The following is a 25502-nucleotide window of genomic DNA, read 5'->3' as shown; positions in this document are numbered from 1 at the left end:
TGGAAGAGTTGTGGCTCCTGCAAGTAAACTGTAGATCAGTTAGATACTTCATTAATTTACTATGGTTACTGTTATTAAAGTGAATACTGGTACATTGGAACCTCTACTTACGAACATCCCTACCTATGAACATTTCAATTTACGAACAGCTCTGTTCACAAAATTTTGCTTCTACTTGCGAACGGAGCTTCAACGTACGAATGGAAAAAGGCAGGGGAAAAGGGTGGGAAATTTAAATTTGCTAACCATTGGTGACAAAGAGGCTGCTTCTTTGTAGCTCTTTCGCCCTGATGGTTAAGAAGAGGGAGGCTCAGCCTCCCGGGCTTCCAGCACCGCCACGATCGGTGCCTTCTGAGGCCTCTCAGGGCTTCCCCACTGCCATTGGAGACCTCCCAGGGTCCTCTGCTACTGAGGTCGGCACCTGTAACTCCTTTACAACAGCTTCACTAGCTGCCAGTCTATTTCTGGGCTCAATTCAACACACTGGTTATTACCGATAAAGCCCTATTGGGTCTCTAGGCTATTTGACAGATTGTATCGGCTTTAAAGATATTCTGGGGAGGCCCTTCTCTCGGTTCCACCATCTTTCCAAGTTCACTTGAGGACATGAAAGAGGGCTTTCTCAGTGGTTGCTCCCAGCTTTGGAACGCACTGTCCTGAGAAGCCAGGTTGGCCCCCTCCCTCTTGTCCTTCCATAATCAGGGAAACACCTTCCTCTTCAGGCAGGCCTTTAAGTAATATGTTATCTCATGAATGCTAATTTTTAACTTAAAAGTTCTTAAATGTTTTTCATTTGTTTTCATACTTTTTTAAAAAAATTAATGTATGTTTAATTGTTTTTAAATGTGATATTTATATAACAATTGTAAATTTCTTATTTTATTTGTTGTGAGCCACCTTGGATCTCTTGTAAGGAGATAGGCAGCATATAAATATTTTAAATAAATAAAAATGAAATAAGAGAGTGGCTAAATGCACTGTTAAGCTCCCTGTTTGGAGCACTGCGGGGGGGTGGGTGGGTCTGGTGCACTCTGAAAGTTGATGATCAGACAATGTATTTGCTACATTATATCAGCATGCCTCCTAGGGCTTTCCTGCTTGCCCCTTCCTGTCCCCTATCAAGAGGGTTCTAGCTTTCTGGTGCGGGGTAGGCTCACTCGTGTGATCACTGGAACCAATCCAAAGCAAGCCTTCCTCTTTCAGTTTTCCAGTACAGTGGACCCTCGACTTACAGACGGCTCGACTTACAGACTTTTCAAGTTACAGACTTCTCTGGCTGCAAAATTTAGATTCGACTTGCAGCCAGAGAATCGACTTACAGACCAGAAAAAAACCAAAATGGAATAAAAATAGAATAAAAACCACTGGTTATGGGATTAATCGGTTTTCAGTGCATTGTAGGTCAATGGAGATTCGACTTACAGACTTTTCGACTTGCAGCCACCATTCCAATACGGATTAATTCCTTAAGTAGAGGGTCCACTGTATTGTGAAATGGCTTAATAACTTAAGTTCTGATGAAACCCAATCATTTCCAGGTGGCCACACTATCTCATTTCTTGCTCCTGGGGGTAGTCATATCCAGCGTCCCTCAATGTCTCTTTCCCATAAGCACAGTAAGGTGATGAATATTAATAAGTTGCCAAGTAATGGAAGAGAAGTACCTCTTCTGAGTATTGTAAAGAAGCTTTTTGTGAATAAGATTTCACAACATCCAGTTCTAACAGTGATGTTGTACATGCAGGTTCTCAGGTTTGATATGAAGAGTTAAGAAAGTTATCTCACTCCTGGGATGTATGGCTCTTAAATTATAGAAAAGGAGAGCTTCTAGTTCTCCAGAACTCTTCAGCAGGTGAAAATGGTATAAAATGAGGAGCTAAAGTGGTCCTTACAGAGCTCTGCCTACATGCAGTGTTTTCCCTCCCCTTGCTTTTCTCTTGAACCAGGAATCATCTCTTCCCAACTCAGAATGAAGTCTGGTTCACCCAGTGCTTGGGGATGAGCAGCCACTGCCTCCAAATATTTTATTCTGCTGCAAATTACTGTTTAAAAATCACGATCCACTTCTGCAAATTTGTGTTCCTTGTCCCTCCTTTCTGCAAGGCCTTTTCCATCTGTCTCCATTCCCCTCCCAGGAGTAACAACAATTTTAGGCTAAATCACTTAATGCCAAGAAGGAAAGAATCCAGAAGCACTGGATTAAAGCTTCGTTTTGGCAATAGAAGATCCCACAAAACTTTTTTTTTAAACTACAACTACCAGAATCCCCAATCGAGCCTGGTTAAAAAAAGAGTCATTGGCTCAGGGGCTGATGAATACCGATGACAGAGGCTCAGTCCTGGCACATTGGATGAACATTTGACTTTTCAAAGCTTTATTTGGCAAATTTTGCTTGTCAGGGTGTTCCACAGTTACCTCTATGTCTTGTCTTAGAACAGTTTTCTTTCAGCTGATGAACTATTTGATCACTAATACGGAAGTTGCTCTGTTGGTTTGTTTTAATTAATCACAAAAGCAGCTGGTGAGGTTTGGAATAAGACATCTGCATTAACAATGAGAATTTTAATACTTGGGGTTGTAATATAATAAAAACTGTTTGGCAGCAGTGTTGGAAATCCAAAACCTATAGCACTGACAGTATTCACCCTAGGAATAGTACAAGCATTCGATAAATGGAGGACTTGCTGTGTTTAAATTCTTGTTATTTAATTTAAGTTAGTTTATTTTGGAACACTTTGTTGTTATGTCTATGTTTTATTGCATTGTGAACTACGCAAAGCAACCACTGGTCAGATGGGCAGTATAAAAATTGGATTGATTAAATAAATAAATAAATAAATAAATAAATAAATAAATAAATAAATAAATATTGCCAATAGAAGAAATCTATTATATACTCAAAAAACTAAATATCCCTGATGTATTCTAGATGAAATACAAAGTCACTTATATAAACTTTGTTTGATAGAAGCATTATCTGATGAATGTAATCTTAATTAGAAATTAAGGGCATGCATGTTGTTGCTTTCATTGTAAAGCTGATGGGGGCAAAAGTTGATATTTGCAAGGGGACTTTGGAATGAAAATGTCATTATATTTTAGTGGCATAATCAAAAACAACATCAAACAATGTACTTTGTATCCTGAAGTTCTGAAAAATGAGATTTGCAAGTAGAAAGATTATAAATGAACCAGAAATCTCCAGTACTTTGTGTAGCTATGAGGGAAGTGAGTCCTTCAGTGTTGTCCTTGGCTTCTCAGATGAACAGAGAGCACTTAATTCTGGTATAAGCAATAGGATTAATATCTCCTGCAGAAGAGAAACTGTGGGCTTTAGTGATTGAATCAGAACAGAAGACATCATTAGCAATACTTCTAGCAGAAATCGGTGCATCCTGGTAGTAAAGAGAGGCTTTGCAGCAGTATCCTAATGAGGACCTTAATGTGAGAAACCAGTATATACCAGTAGTAAATGGGAACTTTGCAGCAGTCCTCATTTACTACTGGTACATACCGTTTTGTATGGGAGCCTTAAAACAAACATAGACTACACAGAGATGTTTCAAATAAAGCTGAAATAAAAACTGGATTCTTCCTATCAGGGGATGAAAGTGTTGTAGAACAGAGTTCCCAGCATCTAAAAATTGACCTGGAAGCCTGGCTGCATAGAACATAGTTAGAGTTGGCACAGAGGAACCATGAAATGGATGAGCAGATGACTAGCTTGGACTCTAAAATATATTCTGAAAAATCAACACGCTGTGGCTAATTTGGAACTGTGCCAGTTGGGATGAGCATGAAAAGCTGTTCAAAGATCTGCATGAACTAGAGACTACAGGGAAAAGAGACTGCAGGGGAAGTGAGTGTCTTGGAGGAGAACCAGGTGAGCCTGGAGCTGTATATAAGGAAAACATCTTACAGACTTTCCTACCCCATGCAGTCTGTAATTGCCATAGTGAGAGGGTGGGAATGCTTCTGTCATGTTTGGAATTTTTTTGGTTATTCCCTTTTAATTAGCGCAGTAAGAAACATGGAATGACCAGCCCAGTGTCACCACCACCTCCCTCTCACAGTGAGTAGCACTTTATGTGTTAAAATCAGTCTAGAAGCATTTAAAGTATAAAAAAGGTTTGTTTTTTTTTACTTACAGTTGCAACTAGTAGTTACAATCAGAAAAATAAAAGGGAAAAAGCAAGGCGTCTGAGTCTCTGCCATGGGAGGAGACATCCTCTGCTGCACATTGGAAGGTCAGAGGAAGAGAGAGACTAACAAATAAAAGAAAACAGGAGGGGGCAAGCCAGAGGTGGGGGAAAAAGAACTTTAGCGATAGATTGGCAACAGAGGAGAACCACCATAGGTTATGAAGAGCTTCCTCCTCCTGTTATCCAGTGTGAGATTCTTATCTCAATATATAGTTGATATAGACTCTGCATTCAGTGCTTCCAGCAGGAGTGAGCAACACTCTTCAAGCTTTCTTCATCTGTTTTGTTTTTCACTAGTACCCAGAGATTTAGCCACTGCAGCCTGATGCAAAATATGTAGAAGTAAATACTAATTAGAGATGGGGGTATTCGTATACGAATATCCCCCCCCCCAAAGGCGGAGATAACGACGGTCCACTCATGATTCCGCCGCTGCTGCAAGCTTGACGGAGCCTCCCTATTGCTCCATTGCTCACGATGGATTAGCCACATCCCGCCTTCTGCCAGGACTAGCTAATCTATCATGAGCGACGGAGCGATAGGAAGGCTCTGTTGAACTCATGACAGTGGCGGAATCGTGAGTGGACCGTCGTTACCTCCACCTGTGGGGGGATATTCGTATACAAATACCCCCATCTCTAGTAGTAATGTGATTCCAAGAATTTATTTGGAACAGAACACCAGATCTGAATAGAGCTCTATGCAGCAGGATTAGAGGATTAAGAAAATTGTATTGAAAAGACAGTATTTAAAACATAGTCCTGAAGAGAGCGAGGTTTAAGGGGGTCTATTGGAGAAGTCTCAGTGTTAGTGGTGGGTTTTGTTCCTATACTCAAGCGCACAAATGTGGATTGGGGCTTCACAGTGCAGGTTTGCATTTTTGGTGTACTGGACAGCATGGGTGTACAGGAGTCAGTTGAGGCCAGAAGTGTTCAGGCATTTCCCAGTTAATGAGCCAATTGTGCCTTCTACTGGAGATATCTAATTTGGCGTTGAAAAAGCAACTTAGTTACATCCCATTTGGATTCCTGTGAGGATGCTTTTATGTGGACAAAGAGAACAAGCTGTTTGATTTTTGTAGGAAATTTCAAGCTCCTCCTTTGATTTTGCTGCTCTACAGATCCATGTTACCATTACATTTTCAACCCGACCCTCTCCATAAATCAGAAGGCACGGCTGTCCTGCTTCCTGATCATAACTGCCAACGGATGGCAGTGGGGCACGTGAACAGTGCGAAGACTTCCAGGAGCAAAACAGTATATAGCCTTGGGAAACATCCAATCAAGTCTTACCAGTACCAACAGTACAAATAAGGCATGTCCCAGTCAAGATCCAAGATAAGTAGCCAAGAGAGATAACACAAAGAGGGCGAAATAGAGGGCATGACAAGAAGCTGTCCAGCTCATTCACAGTATGGCAACAAAGAATTCAGCAGTAAGCTTTGGAAGCTAGAAATTCAAATTATTTGAACCATTGGTCCCAATGCTTGGAGAACCAGTTGTTGATACAATGCCGCTACTAAAGCGTCTGTTACTGAATTTCTGCCCAAAGCTCAGCTACGAACTATTTAGTGCTAGGTTACCTTGTGGAAGATTTCCTATTCCTGAGAAATCCCCCAATTACGAAGAGATCTTGCCTGGAGCCAGGCCTCGGTAAGCAGGTCCTTTTCTTTTCTCAGTGTCACTCATGAAGAGTAGAAGGGTGTCTGCCTTTCTTATGTGAGTCTGGGGCCAAGCCTCTTCCATCTGCGGGTCCTGTGTCTTGCATCCCTAAGGGCCTTGGGTCCACCAGAGCAGCTGGTTCATGGGATTTGGACTCGTCGCTGGATGAATTGTCTGGCAGGGGCACGGCAAGGTTTGCTTTGTCATTTCCAAATATTGTTTCTGCAAAGAGAAGAGGAAGGGCAGCAGTTCAAACTGACAAGCTGTCTGCCAGTTTCTTGTCTCGGTTTTCAAAAATAAATATATAGTGAGCTTATACATAGTTTCAAAATGCTACATTCCCAGCATAAAGTTGAGTGAATGAGTAGGTAAACAAGCAAATAAATAACCAGTCACCCAAACAACCAGCCTGGCTGAGTATAAGTAAATGGACTACATCCTTATAGCCAGATCTTATCCAGTATTATGTTCAATAGCATCTCTCTCTACTCTGTAAATTCAGAGTAAACTTGGGAGATTGGTGAAGTCTAGTTTTACAGTACACAAAGTGTCTCTGCACAAGAAATACAGTACAGTAGTTGGGAAGTGAGGGACACTTCCTCCATCTTTCCTAAACACAGCTTCTCCCATTGTGTCAAAGGACAGAGCAAATAAATGGGCCTCTGAAATTAGAAGCAAGAGCTGGATAGCTCAGTGGTTTAGGTATTTGGCTGTGGAGCCAGAGGATGGGAATTTGATTCCCCACTGGGGCTCCTGGGAGAAGAGCCAGCCTAAGCTTCATGGTCCCAGAGAATTGCCAGAAGAAGGGAATAGTAAACGATTTCTGAGTACTTTCTATGTGAGAAATACTGGAAAGGATCACCATGAGTTGGAACTGACTCAGTGGCACACAGTTATTAATAAATTAACATTTATAAGGGCAGATTTATCTCTTTGAGATACACTCTTCATGTTGATTGAAAAAGGAACTTATTTTACTGACATCCTTCTCATGAACAATCAAATGCTTGTGCTGAGGTGGAATAATATCAAAAAGAAGAGCTGCATAGCTATAGCTATGCCAAGAACTGTAGATAATATATAGCGAACTAAGGATCTTTGGCCCTTATTTAATCTCTTTGATGTACATGATTATTATTATTATCCTCTAATGGCTTTCACAGTTTCAGAAATGCCAGATTTTGCTTAAGCAGTAGTGTATGTGTAATTATTGTCCAATAGCTTTCCTAGCTTCAGAAACTGCAAATTTGCCTGTTCTTGTTTTATAATTTGTCACGGGGATGAAACAACAGGGCCTTTTGGCCTATTGGTTTTGCAAACATGATAGCTTTGGAAGAGGGATAACATGCTTTTTTGATGATGAATCTGTGTCCTCACCTGCTTTCGTCCTCAGTTGCACATTCTTCTGACTACAGCTGGAGGAAAAATCGCAGCACCATTGCATTTTTCCTCTTCTTCACCAGACTTTTTTTGCAGGAAGAAAACGCACTGGAAAAACACAGATTGATTGCAATGAATCAGAACATGGATAGTTTATACAAGTTTGTTATATAATTATACATATTTATCCTATAATTACCTTGCCCCACATGAATGGGGCAGGGGTATTTATAGAATAAGAGCTCATTCTGGAAGCACCTGAAGACTCTTCCTCCACCTGAGCCTGCTGCTCCTAAAATTCCATTTACTGTGATATAGTGCTTCCTAATTAATCATCAAGATTAGGTGTGAATACAGATGACAAGTTTACCATGTGGTGAAAATAGAGAAATTTTCGTTCTTAAATAGGCTGACCAGGTTTTTAAAAAAGAAAAAGGATAGAGGTCTCATGCTTTTTATAGATTTTCTGTCAATGTAGCTTGCATAACAGACCTGCTGAAACTCCCTCTGCTGCATAACTATTAAAGGTGCAGGAGTCTTGCCCTCTTTTGTGCCTTATTCTTAAATGTGTAACAGAGTGCATCAGTAAAAAAAAAAAAAGATGTTGCTTGGTTAGTAATACTCTTTGGCTGCTGTTTTCCCAGCCTTAGATACTGACTAGTTCTGTTGCTATGAGGTGAAGACAACCCCCCCCCCCACACTTGGTATGGAGCTTTGTCACTACAGTTTGGGTGTTACCGGGAAAGTAGCTTGTTTATTTCATTATTATGGCCTTGAAAGCCTGCTCATACTGATGATAACTACTGTTTAAGGACTTTCCCTGTTCACTCTCTTCAACACCTTTGGATTTCTGAGCTGCCCTGTGCTTCTGCCCTTGTCTACTCTAGCTATTTAAGGAGAGGAACAGCTGCAGCCCAAGACATCCCGTGTTCTCTCTTGTATTCTGGAGAGGTGTGGTTATACCTGTGGCAGTCAGTGGCTGCAAGTCATGTGGATCAGGTGGGGCTGCTTCAGTTTGTGGGAAAGAATCAAGGGACCTGTTTATACCTGTGGCGGTTTGAGCTACACAGTTTCTTTGACCTTGTTTGCTTTACTTGCATAAGGTGGGCTATTAGTACGTAGTGGTTACATCCAGTAATGGTTGGTAGTTAAGGATAATAATTTATAACTCTTGATTGATAATAGTTAAAGGGGAGATGGGACTGGACAACAAATGAAGAAATCATTTTTACAAGGTAAGGCTACAAAAATTGGAGGTTTCCAGTTGGAATACTGTCTTAGAAACAGAAACAGAAAGTAAAAACATAGACTGTAATCCCATCATTGTTCTCATGTGGAAGAGAATTAACTGGAAAAGATCCTATCACTAACTCTGTATTAGATTGGTCTATTGACCACAGGTGTGCTATGCTTGGAGATAGCATAAATGAGGATGTTAGAGTTCTTGCCTCTTAGATGGCCACTGCTGATATTTTTTCTTAGATAAGAGTACTACTGTTTAAAAGGAAAAGGAAAAAAAAAACACAACCCTCTCTCTCTTTGGAGTTACTCTCTTTATTAAAAAATGCCAGCTAAAAAGTTTGTGTTTTGAGTCCTCAAATTCCTCTCTGCTTTTTTATTATGCCTCTCAAATCCTGTTGTTCGGTGTAGTATGTTGCAGCTAGAGTAGGTCCATTGAATCATGAGGGATTTGGTGAATCACCTCAAGTTTCATGGATTCAGTGGTCCTACTTTGGTTGTGACTTACTATGCTATCAATAGGATTTCATCCATTGTGTGCTATTTTAGACAATCCACATGTAATTTGTGCTAAATTTCAAAAACAAAACAAAGATGTATTTGCGAAGGCTTTCACAGCTGGGATCTAATGGTTGTTGTGGTTTTTTCGAGCTCTTTGGCCGTGTTCTGAAGGTTGTTCTTCCTAATGTTTCGTCAGTCTCTGTGGCCGGCATCTTCAGAGGACAGAGGTCCAGAGCACAGAGTGCTGTCCTCTGAAGATGCTGGCCACAGAGACTGGAGAAACGTTAGGAAGAACAACCTTCAGAACACGGCCAAAGAGCCCGAAAAACCCACAACAACCAAAACAATGATGATTGCAATATAATTTATTAATAAATAAAACCATATTCATTTTACACATTGAAACCAAAGTCAGTCTTATACAATATACATTCTAAGTACTGTAGCCCCGATATCACACAACACGCACAAAACCTCAGCTTTACAGATGTGGCTATGGATTCTTGCAAAGAACCTCTTCAAACATACCTAAACCTTTTAAATAATACTCCAAATAACCCTGAATCTCCACATCTTTCAAAATATGTGCAGAATACTTGGAATAGAAATATTCAATTTAAAACCTGAAGGCTAAAATTAGGAGAAAAGAAACTGGAAAGATAAGGTGCTCCTAAAAGAAAAACCATCTGGAGCAGCATGATTTGCCCTCAAGGCCTATTCTAGGCCAGAAAAGGCCTTTTTTTTTTCAAAACCGGAAAGACTGATAGATAAGTTCCTGTTTCTTATACTATAATATGCCTTTGAGGGATGAAAGAAGTGTACAGGGCAGATAAGAGGGATGTGATTTGTAATTTTGGACCAATTTCTTTGAGAGGGGAAGGTGGTTTCGCTGGAGAGGATATGGGAGGGGATGTACAGTCCTTCCAGATTCCTAGGAAAGGCTAAAGTGGCCCCCAGACCCTTGCTCACAGTAGCTTATAAACAAAAGTGTAATTATAACTGATAACCCATCAAGCTCTTAACTAACATTTTCTCTAATTTTCAGCCCTGCTGGGTGGGAGATTGCCTCTTGTGTGGACAGTTCTGCTCCTCCACAGGGTTCTGTCGTGACCAGAACCAAAGGAGCTGATAACAATAACTGTGGGTGCATAGAGAAGGATGACTCTGTGTGGAGGGGGGCAGATTCACGCAGGTGCATACCTTAGAGGGAACCTTGATCATAACAGAAAAAAGGGATGTTAATTTATCAAGACATATGTCTTGTTTACTTGTTCATTGTTTGGAAAACATGACATATATCAAGTCAATTTTTTGGAAAGTATCTTTGGATTCTGCTATTTGTTCAGTTCAAGAATTATTTAGGAAAGAAAAACTGAACTTTTCTCTGCAACGGCAAAGTATTGGATCTTTTTCCCCATCTGTATTCTAGTAGAAAGATGCCAAGTACATACTGTATATGCCATTCCCAAGTGAAACATCTATTATGTACATAACAAATATTTGAGGGGAAAATGAATTTTTAGAAGCATTGTTTGCAGAAATGTTGTTTTTTTGTTTTGTTAGTGTGAAAGGGTTCTTGTGAAGTTTTAGGCAGTCCCGACTGTGGCATGGAAATTGAAGCAGAAGACTCATTCAAGCCATTAACAGATTTATTTATATCCAACATGGGAGTGCCAATGACAACCTCTAGTAGGGTAAACTCATCCAGCTTGCCTTCACAGTTACCTTAAATATACAGAATTGCATATTTGTATATAGAATGATATGTATGACTGTTCTGATGAAGCAACATTCCAGAATTCTTCCAGATTCCAACACATTGTGAATGAGACAGAATGCCCAGCTAGCCCAGGAAGCAAGAATGACAGAACAAACCATCAGCCTCTTCTGTATTTTGCCTATTCTCGTATCTAAACCATGTCCTGTCTCTTGCCTTGCTCCCGAAACAAACCAGATAAATAATTATAATTTGTTCTTGGTTTATTTATCATTGACAAGCAAAGACATTTTGTTCAGACAGGACTGTGTCCGCTGTACTTGCTTGTTGTGGAAATGCTTGTTAATTGGGCGGAGATTGCACTGCAATTATTTCTAAACTGTGTTTAAAATTCTTATTGGCTGTTCCTTCCCATTTTTAAACTGTGTTTTTACTATTGAATTGTAAGCTGCCTAAAATTCCATTCATTCACACAATTTGACCTTGACACACATCTCAGTGCACTCTGCTAGCAGTCTCTGTTGAGACTGTCATTTGACCACCACCACCAAGAAAAGTGATCCTAAATCCTGTTGTTGTTGTTTAGTCGTTTAGTTGTGTCCAACTCTTTGTGACCCCATGGACCAGAGAACACCAGGTCCTCCTGTCTTCCACTGCCTCCCGGAGTTGGGTCAAATTCATATTGGTAGCTTCGATGAAACTGTCCATCCATCTCATCCTCTGTCGTCCCCTTTCCTAACATCAGCCTCTTTTCCAGGGAGTCTTCTCTTCTCATGAGATGACCAAAGTATTGGAGCCTCAGCTTCAGGATTTGTCCTTCCAGTGAGCACTCAGGGTTGATTTCCTTCAAAATGGATAGGTTTGTTCTCCTTGCAGTCCAGGGGACTCTCAAGAGTCTCCTCCAGCACCACAATTCAAAAGCATCAATTCTTCGGCGGTCAGCTTTCTTTATGGTCCAGCTCTCACGTCCGTACATCGCTACAGGGAAAACCATAGCTTTGACTATGTGGACTTTTGTTGGCAAGGTGATATCTCTGCTTTTTAAGATGTTGTCGAGGTTTGTCATCACTTTCCTCCCAAGAAGCAAGTGTCTTTTAATTTTGTGGCTGCTGTCACCATCTGCAGTAATCATGGAGCCCAAGAAAATAAATCTGTCACTACCTCCATATCTTCCCCTTCTATTTGCCAGGAGGTGATGGGACCATGAATCCAGTTAATAGTGGTTTAATCCAACACCAGCTGATCAGCTGGGCTACAGAGAAAATTGGTGGGATCCTGCTGGCTTTAGAAGCCTCACAGGCAGCAGTTAAATACTATAGGCTACCTGCCAATGATGCACCTCTGCTGTAACCCACACTCAAATAGATCCAGCTTCTAACCATGCCTATTTAAAGTTTCTTTTACCTCTTGATCACATGTTTTGGCTGTGATTCCATCAGAATTCTGCAGTGAGAATTGTACTGAAAGACTTCCTTGAATTGTGTTTCCCCTTATGTTTTTAGTACAATAGAAACAAAGTCCAGGCTACTTTTTAAAGACTGCCTTGGGGGAAAAACCAGTTCTTTAAGAGCTTCATAACAGTTCCCTTTGTTGTCTTAGCATATGCGGGTTTCCCCCTCGCTCTTTAAGTGGCTGCAGAAGACTACCTCCTTAATTTCCATTATTCTTTGCCCACCTTCTCTCTCTTTCTCCCTCTCTTCTTTAGTGGGGGTGTACATAGCCCATTTGTTCCCTGATTCCTTTAAACCCAGAAAAGACATGCTGTTCATTTCAGTAGTGGCTCACAGGTTAACATTGCTGGATGTGATGTTAGGTTGATCTCTGACAATTCCTCCAGTGCACAGAGTCACTGCACCACCACGTAGGGCTTTTGTTGTTGCAAACATCCGCAGTCTGTAGCAGATGGAACAATATCCAAGCAACTCTTTTCTTCCACCACCTCTGCTGCAGAGGTAAAGGTAAAGGTTCCCCTTGACATTTAGTCCAGTTGTGTCTGACTCTAGGACACGGTGCTCATCCCAGTTTCCAAGCTATAGAGCCAGTGTTTGTCTGAAGACAGTTTCCATGGTCACGTGGTCAGCACAACTAGACACGGAATGCCGTTACCTTCCCACCGAGGTGTTACCTATTTATCCACTTGCATTTTTTACATGCTTTCGAACTGGCTGGAGCTGGGACAAGCGATGGGAGCTCACTCCGTCGCGTGGAATCAATCTTATGACTGCTGGTCTTCTGACCTTGCAGCACAGAGACTTCTATGGTTTAACCTGCTGCACCCCGTGTCCCTTCTCTGCTGCAGAACTGCTATCCAAATATAACCTCTTGCTGGAAAAACCACCTGACAAGTCTTCAACAGCAGTTTTGCATCTTAAGTGGCTGTTTACATCTTCTGTCTCTGTGCTTTCAGATTACAGAAAAAGCAGTTTTAGGTGATGGTGGTAGGGCTGCTGTTGCTGTTGTCACTGCAGAACTTGCAACATCTAATTCATCCGTGTGCTAGATCATGATAGAATTGGCTCCCTACAGAGGTTTCAAAAACAGATTAACTCAATAGTTTACTCTCTCTCTCTTAAAAAAAACAGACTGTATATCTGAAATAGCAGTTGAAATATATATTTCCTAGTCAGCAGCAGTAGTTGGTTAGAGGGTTTTAAATGACCCCTCCCTTTTAGTTTTGCTTTAGTTGCTTTTGAATCTTCACTATTATTAATATTATTTTTAAATAGTGTTACATCTATCTAACAGTCCAGATTCAAAAGGAGTAGGGGAAGATCATCGGGCCAAAACAGAATGAATTGCCTATTGTGATTGATACAAGCATGACATTGAGCTAGCTAGTAGAAATGGCAACCATATACTTTTTGATGGGTAGAGGAAATCTGAATATTTATTTGTTTATGCTATATTTATATTTGGCTTTTCCTTCAATGAGCTAGTGCCTCTTTTTACATGGCTCCTTCTCCTTGTTTTTATTTTTATATCAACCCTCTGGGTCTGACTTGGTTGAAAGATAGGAGCTGGCCCAAGATCAAATAACAAGTTTTGTGGAGATGCACTCATTCATACTACAGGATATATATTAGCTTATACTGTATGCATTTCAGAACTCAGTTACTATTGCTGTCTGATACTTATCTTTGAGTCCAACTCTATAACCTCTCTATCACACTGGAAATATGTATTTTAAAGAATACATCCCTATCTAAAGCAATTGGTTTTAAAACAAGCATTAAATATATGAACACAATAAAACCTGACTAAATGGCTGAAGATAATAACTGATTAAACTACAAATCCCCACAAATCAAACTGAATCTTACAAAATTTTTGAAGGATATGTGGCCAATATAGCCTGATTTATTCATGCAGATACTCTTCTGAGTGCCAGAAGCAGATGACCAGGCATTTTCCCAGTGATAACATATTGATTTGTTCAGATGCTCATCTTGAAAGTTGCTGTGCTTGCAAACAAAAAACAGAGTTTTAAAAATTCTGAAACAGGAAAAGATTTTAGGATAGTGATGGGAGAGAAAGATGTGTGACCCCAGGGCATTCCTGGTCCCACCTGATACCTCCCCTTTTCCCTGTTTCAGTTTAGGGGGCTTGGGCAGCGTCCTGGGTTTGAGTTTTTTTGTTTGTTTATTTGTTTGTTTTGCTTGTTTTTAATGGCAGTTTCTAGCCAATTCTAGCCTGGATACAGGCCACAGTGGGGATTGGGACAGGAGTTTGGCTCCCAGACTCTCTGAGATTGCCCCCTTTTAAGACGATAATCACACATGCTTTACTGTATAGGCCAGGTGCCCTTTAAATTGTATTGTTGCTCATTCATCTGCTTTGTGGCTCTGAGTGTCTGCTTAAAACAGAACCAGGTGGGTACAGCTTACCCTATGGAAAACTGTGTAAAGTGTTTCCTTGCGCTGCTTGGCCAGTTCCAGCCATTCCCTTGTGTGGTTATAATCAGTGTCTTTGTATTCCACATTTTCTGGAACACTTTGATGCTCATAAGTTATATAGAAAGCCAACAAATAACAGTAGCATGACTGTAGTGTTAATAAATACAATAATATTAACATAGAACTCATTTAATAATATGGTAATAGTAATCAAGTCAGTTTTGGCTTATGGTGATCCTTTTCAGGGTTTCCCAGGTAGAAAATATACAGAAGTGGCTTTTTGTTGTTGTTGTTTAGTCTTTAAGTTGTGTCCGCCTCTTCGAGATTCCACGGACCAGAGCACTCCAGGCCTTCCTGTCTTCCACTGCTTCCTGGAGTTTGGTCAAATTCATGTTGGTAGCTTCGATGACACTGTCCAACCATCTCATCCTCTGTCGTCCCCTTCTCCTCTTGCCTTCACATTTTTCCCAGCATCAAGGTCTTTTCCATGGAGTCTTCTCTTCTCATGAGATGGCCAAAGTATTGGAACCTCAGCTTTAGTATCTGTCCTTCCAGTGAGCACTCAGGGTTGATTTCCTTCAGAATGGATAGGTTTGTTCTCCTTGCAGTCCAGGGGACTCTCAAGAGTTTCCTCCAGCACCACAATTCAAAAGCATCAATTCTTCGGTGGTCAGCCTTTTTTATGGTCCACTTCTCACAGGAGTGGTTTATCATTCCCTTTTTCTGGGGGTGCTGTGGGACTGTGCCCAAGGCAGCAGAGGCTGGCTCAGGAGGCCCAGTAGGGAATCAAACTCCCAACCAGATGCCAAACTCACAGAGCTATCCAGCCAGCTAAAATATGTCAAAAGTTTAAATGAACGTAACACATGTCAGTATCAGTATTATTACTGTAGTAAGCAATTTACCAAACAGTTAATGTTAAAGAGATCTAATCATAGGATATGTGTTCACCAAAACAGGGGAAAATAAAGCAAAATGACCACAAGGCACTTTAGGCAGCGTTGCCTCAAACAGCAGAAAGCAACCACCTTCTCACTTGAGTCCCATATCCTAAGCCAACAATGAGCATCCTGCTCCTCATGGCATCTCCCTTCTTGGCTGTTCAAAGCAGCACAGCACCTTTAATGACAAGGTAGAGAAAGGCACAACAGCACAACAAAGCTTAGAAAAGTTTTTTGTTTGTTTGTTTGTTTGTTTTGATTACCAGAATCCTGCAGATGGTTCTGATGCCTGGTTTCATTGTATGTTTATATTGTGTTTTGTTATATTAATGTATTGTTTATATTGTGATGGTAGGTGTATTGTTGGAAATGTATTGGTTTGGTAAGTATGTGATGGGAGAAGGTGAGGGAGGAGCGTGGAGTGTTGGTAGGAATGGCTCTGATTGGCAGGGAGAAGGAAAAGATGAGTGTTGGTTAAGTTTTAGAGCAGCAGTTCCCAACCTTGGAGAAACCAGGTATTCTTGGACTGCAAATCCCAGAAACCTGGGCCAACACAGCTAATAGTGAAGACTTAGGGACTTGCAGTCTAAGAACTCCTGTATTTCCCAGGGTTCGGAGTAACTGTTGTAGAGGAAAGTCAGGTGGAAATGGATTGGGGAGAATGCAGTTGTGGTGTCTGGTCTCCTCTCTCTCTAAATTTCTCCGTCAGACCAACCTAGGGTAACCCAGGTGTTCTATGTTGGCCCTCAACATCTTCCCAGACATGCCTTTTTTTTTCCAGGTGGGCCATATTTAAGTATTTGTATGTGTGGATCTTCAGGTGGAGCTCCCAGCATGGAGAATTACGGAATTTGTAGTCAAAGAAATTAAAAAATCCCATGAAGGCACCAGTTTTGGAGAGCCTTCTATATGTATTGGTCCATCCTTAAGTGGCTCTTTAAAATGATAGAAAAAAATGATCTACTAATTTTTATACACAAAGCAAAAGGAGGGTAATCATAAATTTACATACTATATTATGAATTTCCCAGAGGCAACTTTGATTAGTCACCAGTAGGAACAGAATTTTGGATTAGATGGACCTTGTTGTGCTACTGGGCAATTTTTATGATATTCTTAAGGACTGTATCAGAGAAATGCATGAGGCAGCTATAAATATTAGTGCTCTGCTCAGAAGCTTCCATCTCAGGATAACGAATAGCCTTAATGCAGTGGAGTAATTGGCATTCCAGGCACAAATTCCCCAAGGGCTGGGAAATTGAAGTCAAATACAAAATAGTCATACATTATTAATTATTCCAACAATGAGGAACCTTTACACATTTCAGTGCTCTTTTCTTTTTTGAGCAGGGTTACAGAAGGAGGGGCAAATCACAAAGCTAGTAAGAATGTACTTTGTATTCAAATGATAAAGCTTTCACAGAACAGAAAAGTAGAAGCTGTGGCCAGGCTTCAGAAGGAAGAAGACGTGTGCTGAAAATACAGAGGAGCTTGGTTTCTTTAGCAGCAGCACCAAGAATGGCTCATGAAGGTTGCGATCCAATGGGCATCTTCACTGGGAATGGATCCCACGGAAAAGAGGCAGAGTTATATTGGCTCATGTTAATCAGGGAGAAAGTGTGGTACACACTTCCCCCTGGGGCTGAAACCTTGGGTACCCCAGAAAATACCCCTTTTTGATACACCCGTGTGTTTCCATGAACTGGAGAACTACGTTCACCTAGTTCTGGCATAGCAGAAGCCTCCACCATAATAAGGATCCTTCTTCAACGTTACTGGCAGGGGAAAATTGTTCTGTCCTATGTAAAGGTTCATGAGATTGTGCTATGAAGGTGCCATGAACACCCCTGGCTTCGAGCCATCTTTATTATGTATATGAAATACAGTTCCCATTTTTACATTATTATCATTTGTTTATTCATTTATTTATTAGTTTAACCCTAGCTGTTCCTCATAAGAGCTCAGAACAGCTAGTGATTTACATAAGAAAAGTGAAATTAAAATATACAATAAATCATCTAAAAGGATTGGGTTTTTTTTGCATATTATCAGTACCAGTTATCAGAATGTACATGGATACACTTTTTTTCTTTATTTAGTTAGCAGGTTTTGGGGAAGACTTAGTTAACAGTTTTTTAAAAGTCCAAATACACAAATGGATCACGACTGTTTACCTGGCTTACCTTTGCACAAGTGATATTGATCCTTTTCCAGCACGATTTACCATTCCATATAGGAGTGGCCATTGTGTCCCCTGTGGATCAGTTGCACAAATGCGTTTGAAGAACTGCTTGCTAGATAAAACTTCAGTCTTGATGCAAATTTGCAACCACCTGCCAACTCTGAGCACATGATAGAATTTGGGGCCATATATTTAAATTATTGAACTTACAGAACACATTTCTAAATTTGAACCTATACATGTAAACTTTCACATTCTAACCATGTCAATCTGTATTGTCTTTTGCTCTCTGTTTGGGTAATACATATGTAGCTGCCAGTATAGTCTTGGCAGGCAAATGGCCATCAGTGGTCTAACTCAGGGAGATGTCCACAATTCATATAAGGGTCTAAGATAGGATATTCTATTTCTAAACACTTTTACAAATTACTGTTAGCCATCTAGGTGTGCATAGGAGTAGGGGTTATTGTTTGATCCCTGAAGCTCGTTTTTTGTGGGCTGTTTGCTACTTGAGTGAAAATCCATTGGAGATGTCTAATCCATTGTGCAGTTTCTGTCCTATTTGCATTAATTGTCCATGTACTTCACATTTATAATAATAACTCTTCCTTTTAAAAGAAAAAAATACATTAGTATTTCAGCATCCTCCAATATATCTACAGTACTTGTTTATATAATATGTTAAAGGTAGATGCTTGTGAAACATCAAATTTGTGGAGCATCAAATGTTATTAATGAGGCATGTGGCTGCTTTGTCAGGTTTATGTACTGATTTTTTCTTGTATATCCTTTGGTGTTTTGTCAGGTTTGTTTATTGAATGAATGAATACAGTAGTTTATTGATCCCTTCACAGTGTAACCTGCAGAGACAGTTAATGTTCTGGTCTCTTGTTTCAGCACTTGAAATATTCAAAATATTAATGTGATAATGTGATTTAAAGGCACTTTAAGATGTGGATAATACAAAGAAATGGAAAGCTTACCAGACGACAGATTTTGTTACCTCATCAGTAGTCTTAAGATTAGATTCAGACATAAAACTATTCTCAACTATTTGCTCTGTTATGGTCAAATCCTCATTTGTTTCTAAATGGTGACAAAAGTTGAGCTTCTAGCTGGAAAAAAAATGGTGTTTATCCATGGCAGGATCATGTAGGAAGCAACATTGCTGTTGCTTGAGACGGAGCAGCAAATAACACCCTGCCTCTAAGTCAAGAAGCACAGTATTTAATGCCAGCTAAGGCATTTTTGTCACTGAGGCAGAAAATACCTTAAACACCTTTTCCCCTTTGGTAGATATTCAATACTAAGGAATTGGCTGACAATATGCTGCCCTTTTTTTCCCAATAGCTTATTTTGAATTTGCTGCCTTGCTTAATGTTACAGTCAAGCCAGTTTCTCTCCGTTAATGCTGTTCTAGGTGAACTTTAGTACTGAGCCGGCTAATATTTTTATTATCCCAGAGAAAAAGATGGAAGTCAAGGCCTTAGGCAACAATTTTTTTCCTAAGAAATAAATGTGACACATATAGAAAAGAAGCGTGATCCTCTGTGTGCATATGAGTAATCTAGACAGATGCGCATTCTAGTGAAGGAATGTCAAAATGTCATTGCATACACTAGGCGTGCACGACCCCTGCTCTATGGGGCTGAACACAGACTAGAATATGTACATTGCACCTCCTGGTTGCTTGACAACCTCAGTACAGCCTCTTTTTTGGCAATAAAAAAGGTAGGCAGCAAAACCAGGGGTGTCAAGTGAGCTGCCTTGCTTTACGTGCCTAGTGGGCTGTAATTGGCTTAGCAGGAATAAAATTGTGTAGGCATGGGCTAGAAGAGTTCACCTTTACTCACTGAAAATTATGAAGAAGTAACTTACTGAAATAATATTTTGTATGTTATTACTGTAAGAATATGTATAAGAATACTGTATGTTATACACATATCAAATAAACTGTATTGTCATTGTAAGTATATACATAGTATACCCATACAACGAAATTCACACAGACATCCAGAGACCAGACCCACATGCACACACGTAAAAAAAATACCTAAATACTCCCCACCCACTAAAAATCCCCCACTAAGAATATAGATATCTACACCACAGGCCAAGTAATACTGTCCAACTATTCACTACTGGTGGTCTTTAAGCTCATTATTAAGTGCAATTATAGCACTGGGATAAAAACTATTCAGAAAACATGTGGTTCAAGTCTTAATTGTTCTGTATCTTCTGCCAGACGGCAACAGTTCAAAAAAGTTATAAGCAGGATGGGAAGAGTCTCTCAGGATGCTGTGTGACTTCCTCAGACAGCGGGATGTGGAAATGTCATCCAGGGTTGGTAGCTGGAGCCCAATGATATTCTGGGCAGTTTTAATGGTTCTCTGTAGAGCTTTTTTGTCTGCTACAGAACTGCTCCCAAACCATACCAGAATGCCATACGTTAGGACACTCTCAGTGGTGCTACGATAGTAGGATAGAAGTAAATGCTGAGATAACTTTAACTTCCCGAGCATTCTCAGGAAATACAGCCTCTTCTGTGCCTCCTTCACTAGCGTCTTGGCATTTATAGTCCATGAGAGGTCCTCTGAAATGTAAGTGCCCAGAAATTTAAAACTACCAACTCTCTCCAATTCCTCACCATTTATGTACAGTGGTAAATGTACATTTCTCTTCCTTCTAAAATCAATTATGAGTTCTTTAGTTTTTTTGATGTTAAGTGTAAGATTTTTTACACCAGAGTATCAACCCTTGTACTTCCTTTCTGTATGTATGTATGTATGTATGTATGTATGTATGTATGTATGTATGTATGTATGTATGTATGTATGTATGTATGTATGTATGTATGTATGTATGTATGTGTCAGCGTTTCTCAATGCAAATCGCGGTTTTAGCAGAGTAATTCGCGGTCCAGGCAGTCCAGAAATAACTCACACACAGTCCAGCAGCTTTAACACACCTGATCATTATGGATTCTCATTAATACACTCCATTCTGCTTAGGCCTGTAATTTTCCTTGACTGTATGTATGTATGTATGTATGTATGTATGTATGTATGTATGTATGTATGTATGTATGTATGTATGTATGTATGTATGTATGTTATACATACTTACATATGCATATATGTGTGTGTGCATGTGTGAGTATGTGTGTATGTATATATGTATCTATAACAGGTTACAGGAACAGACAGTCTAAGGACATTTAGCTGTGAATGTTTGTAAGTTTGGTTTATATTACTGTATAATAATAATGATAATCTTGGGACTGCAGAGCTGGAAGGGACCCTTTGCATCATCAAAAGTTGTTAGTAAAAGACTCGGTCTGGGTTCATCTTTTTGCATTTGTGTAGTTAAAACTGTGGTGTAGATAATCGCTGTTAAGGCTGAATGGTTTCAATGGATGGTTTTGTTTTTACATGGTAGTCGGGGTGGGAAAATGCACAGACATTGATTTGAGTAAATGCTCAACATTATCATGGAATTATCATCATTTACTGAGCCTTTCAGAAGCGAGTTAGAAAACCACCAAAAGACAAAATAAAGCAAAAGCCTTCTAGTCTGCAGTGATTCAGGGTAGATATAATGCTAAACGGTGATTCAAGCTGACAGCAGAAGGAGGTGGGCAAGGGAGCGAGGGAAGGAATAGAGAGAGAGAGAGAGAACAGCTCAGTCCTGTGGTGTGCTTCTGACCTTTTAACCCGAGCTGCAACTAACAGTCTTATCTGTGAATCAGGGATATCAAAGACTCAGGCGGCTCATAACTAGGTATCACCCATTTCCAGTTGTCTAGTAAACAGGGAGTGGGAAAGGGCTAGGTGCAAAGGGATGAAAGCAACATGTGTGTATTGAAACAGCTGTGGAGATCTAGTAAATAGCTAACAACAATAGCTGGCTTTTGTTATCGTTGGACCCATCCTATAGGACCCATCCTATTCTAGTGATTACTGATCAGTCTTTCTGTTAAAATATATCCATTATACACAGTATATCAGCAGCGGTACTGTTCAATCCTGTATAATTGTGCAAGAAGCATACTTCCTCCCTTGCCAGTACATGTTTTCTAAAAATCTGTCAAGTTCACTGACTTGAGGAATATTGTAAATAAAGTAGAGCTTTGGTCGAACCTCTTGTTGGTTTGTCATTCTTCACTCCCAAATTTACTACTGCCAATTTACTGCTTTCTTTCAAACCCACTGGTGATTATTGTCTATATAAAAAAAATGAAAGAACAAGGTACGCCTCTCTTCAAAAAGCAGGTTGTACCACTCCAAGCCTGTTTTGCAAGCACATTATACCTGTGAATAGTTAGCTGCACATAATAATTTTACTTAATGTTTTACACAGGGCTGTCCTTTCTAAAATAGTCTTCCTTGGCACTGTTGGTGCAATGGTGTGTCACTTGAGTAGTTGAGCTGTTTTGGAGATTGTGCAAGGAGCTATTCCTTGCTCCTGTGTGTGAAAGAAAGGAGGCTCTGTTGCTTTATATGAGATGATCTCTACTTCTGATGAACATTTTCCAGGGGTTCTATGAATAGAGAGAGCACTACCCTCTGCCTGTTTCTGATTGGATGCTGGCCCATGTATTAATGGTTCCTTACACTTCCTAATAGGTTATGACTATCAGTCACAAGTAACATGAATGTAAGCTTACCCATGTTATGTATAGCAGGGCCTCGAGTTTTAGAAACAGGAAAGTTGCTATAAGAGGGAAAACTCATAGACATGAAAGAAAAATCAAACAAAAAACAAAACATGAAAGAGGCTTGTTTCTAATTTTCAGGTTCTTTTGTTGATTTAAAAAAACAGCTTCTTAAATATGTATGAGTCATTTAAAAGAAGGATATGCAAAAGTTTAATGTTCTTTCATGTTCCCCTCTTTCATTTACTGTTTTTTTTCACATCTTGTCTATCAAATTGCCCAAGAGATTTTTCATCCAATAGCAACTCAGGAGCTACGTTCAGCAGACAATCAGAATGTCCAGCAGTGGAGGAGTTGAGTTTTGAAACTGTAAAAGGGTTTGAATTACAGTACTTAGAAGTTAGTGGAGGGTGTGCTTTGCTTCAGTCATTCTTACAGAAATCTGAGTGCTAGCTAGCTCCTGCTGCCTTCCATCTTGTGTTGTGTTGGCTGTGCCTGCCTGCCAGCTAGCTAGACTCAGAAGAGAAGACCTCAGTGGCAGTGGTAGTGAGAAAGCTTCCCATATTCTTGTCATTTTGGGTTGAGGAACCTTTGATAGGGTGTTTATTTGTTTTGTTTTCTTTTTTTCTTTTGGCCTGTATTTGCTTGCTTGCTTTTCTTTGTGTTTTGGGATAAAGGGTTCTCTCTGTGTGCACGTTCATGCACAGGTTTATTTTGCTATTTTTCCCTGGGTGGGTGGGTGAGGGGAGGTACTTTGTTAGATAATTTTTTTCTTTAAAAATGTTGTTTTGTTCTTAATTTAATGTACATTATTCTGTTAAAGGTGTGTATATTTTGATGGTTTTAAAAATATGTTTATTTCCTTTGAATTGGTTCTTTGTTACATTGCCTCTCTGCTTTTTTGAAATAATTTTAAAAGGTCCTTTTGGACTTTCGGATTTATTCTCTGTTGCATACTTGACTCTGCTTTTCCGGAGTAATAATTAGTTTCGGGCTTTGGATAAGTGCCAGAGAAAACATGAATGGGGGGGAAATGAAATGAAGGAACCAGAAAGAACCCCCCCTCAAATCAAACATCACTGTTCTTGAAGTGGACATCCCCACTTACTGTTTTTCATCCCCCCTTCATGAGAGTAACAAAATACTCTCATGAAGCAATTCTTATACTTTGCATTACTGACAAACTGTGAAGACCAAAGAAACAAAGTCTTCTAGTCAATTTAAGGATCCTCCCCATGAATGAATAAATGAATGAATGTAGCATATGCAGTTCCTTTGCCAATCAAAATGTTAGGGATGCTGGTAAATGACTCCTGTCAAAAAAGTGGTTGATGAACTACATTCAGGAAAGGCGGTAGCAGAAAGGAAGCACAGGCTGGATTTACCCCCAGCCATTCGTGCTCTTGATTGGATAGCTGATTGGAGCAGCTGCTCATTTACAAATAGGGAATGTACAGTACATGTATTTACAGTCTTCCTTGTTGCCGATATACACACACTTGCATTGTAAGATTAGCTTTATATGGTGTGTCTGTGTTTACAGAAATGCTATGTATAATATATTCATGGAGGTGAACAATTTTGGCTTGGAAAGTCAGCCTTCTTGAGGATTTCTGTGTTTTCATATAAGTTCTGTATAAACACAGAGATCCTGTGTTGAAGCAGCCCTTCTGCATGAGCATTTCTTTCCATTCCTCCCCCCCCCGGAGAAATAGATTTGACCTTCTGTAACTTCATGTGCTATCTAGTGTTAACATGTCTTTTTCTCTCTCATTACTATTTTCTCTCTCTTTCTTACACACAAACACACATGCAAACACACAGAGAGAGAGAAAGAGAGAGAGAGAGAGAGAGAGAGAGAGAGAGAATAGTAGGCAGGATGCCACAAGCACACCGTAACTGCCTAACAGTCATATATGACCTGTGGTCGCTCAGTTACCCCTGTGTGCAATATAGGAGTGCATATGAAATGACTCCCTGATTTTTCTCCCATCATTTTGCAACAGAATCAGGCATTTCTTTCTTTCTTCTTTCATTTTTATTTAAAAGACAAACATATTGTGTCAAATGTAAGTATTTCTCCCCTATGCTTGCTTTTGATGTCGCAAGAACTAAGAAGGCCTGTTGCCATTGTCCTTTTTCAGATTTATAAATTTATCCAAACATGTTCCTATGGTTGGTTATTTTAAAGATAATCAAAACATCCGAACCTTTCAGTGATTGCTAAATGGGGTTTAAGCTAGGCATATTAAACAAGCAGCAAATCTTATACTTCCCACGTCTTGAAAGAGTAAAAGTCTAGGAGGACAGCAGAAAGATTCTATTAAAATCTGTGTTCAACAAATGCCTTCTAGGCCACTTATTCCAGGAAGGCACTTGTAATTCTCTTTCCAGGATGGCTCCATCAAGCAGACAGTCTAGAAGGCAGATGGACATTTCCAGAGCAGTTGTTCTGAGTTTATCTACTGCCTCCGTGCTATCTTTCTCTTACTTGTTGTATGGGGTTTGGAGGTTGGAGAAGAGGATAGATGTAATTTCCTTCCTTTTCAGTTCGACAGCAGAAGGGCTAAGTCTGATCCAACTACAGTATTGTGGATCTGCTGGAGGGCAGTGCTGGTTTTTTGCACGTAGTAACTTAGCTATAATTTAGGGCCTTAGATCAGGAGGGCTGTCAAATATATATGTATACCTATTTATCTGTATCTAATAACACAGTTTTTTGGGATGATAATGCTGTGTGACCTGTTGAATGTGACATAACATAAAGGCTTCAGCATGTGATATAATTCAGTCTTGCTACAGCATGTGGAATTTAGCATACTTTAATATGCTCTGTTGCATATAGGACATACCGTATTTTTCGCTCCATAAGACGCACCTTTCCATAAGACGCACCAAATTTTTAGGAGAAGAAAACAGGAAAAAAAAATCTGCTTTCTTCTCCTAAAATTTGGTGAGCCTTATGGAGAGGTCCATCTTATGGAACACACCCTAGGGTTCTAGGGTCCTAGGGTGTGTTCCAGGACCCTTTGGAGACTCCTCCTGCCTCCCCGGGGGCCAAAGGGGGTGAAATCGCCACCTTCTGGGACTCTTCTGAAGCTTCCCAAGCCTCAGAAGAGCCCCAAAAGGTGG

General features: G+C 40.0%; 1 protein-coding gene across 1 annotated transcript in view; it reads left to right on the top strand.

Moving 5' to 3' along the window:
• NALF1 (NALCN channel auxiliary factor 1) overlaps positions 1 to 25502 on the top strand; it is a 484400-nt gene that overhangs the window by 114909 nt on the left and 343989 nt on the right. The window lies entirely within an intron of this gene.

This window comes from Pogona vitticeps, chromosome 3 (assembly GCF_051106095.1).
Source record: "Pogona vitticeps strain Pit_001003342236 chromosome 3, PviZW2.1, whole genome shotgun sequence".
NCBI lineage: Eukaryota > Metazoa > Chordata > Lepidosauria > Squamata > Agamidae > Pogona > Pogona vitticeps.
The sequence above is the reverse complement of the archived record's forward strand: the minus strand, read 5'-3'. Positions and strand labels throughout refer to the sequence as shown.